The sequence below is a fragment of the Python bivittatus genome, unplaced genomic scaffold (genome assembly GCF_059951505.1).
Source record: "Python bivittatus isolate LINGU-HERP-01145 unplaced genomic scaffold, Pbiv_v1 ctg000960_np1212, whole genome shotgun sequence".
Lineage (NCBI taxonomy): Eukaryota > Metazoa > Chordata > Lepidosauria > Squamata > Pythonidae > Python > Python bivittatus.
The window spans coordinates 4148218-4151167 of record NW_028277124.1 but is presented as its reverse complement, the minus strand read 5'-3'; the positions used below and the strand labels follow the sequence as shown (position 1 = coordinate 4151167).

General features: G+C 39.8%; 1 pseudogene; it reads right to left on the bottom strand.

Moving 5' to 3' along the window:
- Positions 1–1410: 1410 nt before the first annotated feature.
- On the bottom strand, positions 1411–1914 carry LOC112541405 (nucleoplasmin pseudogene; annotated as a pseudogene).
- Between the last annotated feature and the right edge of the window lie 1036 nt (positions 1915–2950).

The window sequence follows — 2950 nt, the reverse complement described above, 5'->3', positions numbered from 1 at the left end:
ATTTTGTGAGAAGCCATTCTTGAACCAGGAGTTCACTACTGACTATGACATTAGATCAACTCTCCCTGGGAATGGTGCTCAGCATCCATTCTTGATGGATCGTGCCCTAAAATTAGGATGGTCCATGTGCCATACTGCTAAAGCTGTACAGAATAAATCACAAAATAAAAAACAACCTTGATCACAAGGTCTCAATTCCTCTGAGAAGGGTCACCACTTTGGGCAGCAGAGCACATGGTTTTCATGCAGAAAGAGTCTTGGTTCTGTCTCTGTCTAAAGACCCGCAGAACTAGGAAGTCCTATGTGTGCATTGCTGCCAGTCAAAGCAGTCAAGGTGGAACAAAGAAGGTGAGAATCAACTTAATCTACTTAAAATCAAGCCAACCAATAAGCAAATTATTTGCTAATAGGACTGCCAAGATCTCCTGGGAAGTAAGTGCTTAACAATATCTTCTTGGAATATCAGAAGGAGGAATAAGATTTCCAGGATATTTTCAGCAAAAGATGTATTAGAATATTTCTTTTAAACAAGATGCACAATGTTGATTTATTTAAATCATCATTTAGAAGCACACCAAAAATTCAGCTGCTTATAGAAGAGAAGTCAAATTGTCCTAGATTCAAAACTGCAGTATGTATTGTAGCGCAGCCTGTTCTACCCCATTATAGGTAAGCCTAATTGCTGCTTAAAACATAGGGCAGTATTTGCTGCTATGCTGCAAACCTACCAAAGTGAGAAGCAATTCTTTGATATTTCACTTGCCTTAATTAAAATTCTGCTCCGTCACCATCCTTTCAGCCCCTCGACTCAGCTGTTTGAGCATGCTTGGCAGGTACTGTGACAAAGAAACCCTGACAAAATTTTAATAAAAAATGACTGAATTATAAAGAAGATAAAGGAATAAAGTTGTACCTTGTGATGTATATATTTGAATGGAGACGAAACAGGCTTCCCATTTGTATCACTCAAATTGCTTTGAGATATATCCAGAAGAGATCATCTGTCTGTGGGCTTCCTTTTATTTAGAAAAATAGAAAGCAGTCTGTATTTGAAACAGTTGCATCAGAATTGGTGAGACACAGTTTTGTAATCTGGAGCGTTTTGAAAGGAACAAGGAAGGACATTTTGTTAAAAACAAAATAAAACAAAACCAACAGAACAAAACAACCCAAAGAAGAAGAACATCTATCCTGTCAGGGGCAAATTATTATTATTATTATTATTATTATTATTATTATTATTATTATTATCATCATCATCATCATCATCATCATCATCATCATCATCATGATCATCATCATTTGTAATAAATCTTTAATCAGGCAACTTTAGTATAATCCATTGACAGAAATTGGAACCATCCAAAGTTGATTCTTTGGCAGGTCTCCTCCCGATGATACTTGCTGCAGCTAGGACACTTGACTAGATGCTTCTTCAGCTTGCATCTCTGCCCTTGGTATTTCATCTTCATCAAAGCTGTTCTCATCAGCATCTACGTCATCTGGAATATCATCTTCTGTTGGCTCATAGTCAGAATCATCTTCCAAGATCAGGTGCTGCCCATTCAGATATATTGGGCCCATTCCCGGTTTTAGGATAAAAGAAACAGGGGGAAGCAATTCAAAGCCATCAAGACAGACCATTGCTAAGACAGAATGTTTCAGTGATACAATCAGTACTGGCTCAGGAACACTGGCCATATTTCTGGACTCCACAGCCAACACGTGGGTCTCATCATTAGCATCTTCACCCAGGGTCACTGTTCTCAAATATACTAGGTGCTCTAATAAGTCATCTTCTTCTTTCACTACACATCTTGGGGTGGTATCATTCAACTCACAGCCCCAAAAGAGAGAGGCAGGATTTCTTTCAGTAGAAGCTGAACTTGAGGGAAGTGAGTTCATCTTGTTTAGGTGGATCAGATTAATAGAGTCCTAAAAGCTTGGAAAAGTTCTGCCCTGCCAGGGGCAGTTTATAACTAATTTGGCACATTGCTAGTTCCAGTTCTTTGCAGGGACAAACACTGAGGATGGGGAATATTCCTATTCATGGTGGGTTCCCCCTCCCCTAAATTTTACACATAATAACCAATCACATGAGCACTGCTGCATCTGGCTTCACTCCAAGAGAATGACATAGGAAATGCTGGGTTCCCTATAGTGATGCATCTGGTGCCTGTTGATCAAGCCTCTCTGCTTTAGGCATTCCTTCAGTCCTAACAGATATTGACAAGGGCCAACCTTATAAAGTTTTTGCTGAGGCAAGATCAGATGTGATGGTCTCAGAACAGATTTGCTATAAAACGACGGCTACTGCTGCTACTCTTTCAGAAAGGATCACATCGTGTTAGCCGCTCTGTTGCTCACCTCACATGCCTTTCTTAGATTGCTGGCTCACTTACAGCAATATTGTCTACTCTGACTGGCAGCAACTCTCCAAGCTCTTGATAGAGCCCTTTCCCAGGTGTCTTTTTTAGTGACACAGTCAACCGGACATCACTTGTTTATTGGTTTGTTTTTATGTCCCACCGTCAGCCCAGAGTGGTGTACAAAAAGAACCACTTAAAATATAATAAATAGAATGAATTAAAAATAATAAAAAATAAAATCACCTAGCCTAAATAAAACGAGAAGTAAGGCAACATTCATTCTAAAAAGGCAACTGAAGAGACAGCCTGGTCCTGAAGCAGCCATTAATCTGCTCTTACATTACTCGCAGGATATATGCAAGTCATATTTTTCCACTTTAAAGAAGGCTACATGGGCTCAGCCATACTTCCCTCCAGAGAGAATTCCATAATGAGTTGGAAATTGGGTTAATGGAGCTAAGAAGTCCCTACTCCTGGCCCAGGGCATCTGGTGGGGGAGGGAGAGTGTTAAAAATTTGACAGATGCAAATGAAACCACACAATTGCAGCCATCATCTTGACTTCTTTGACAGCTTCCCTGT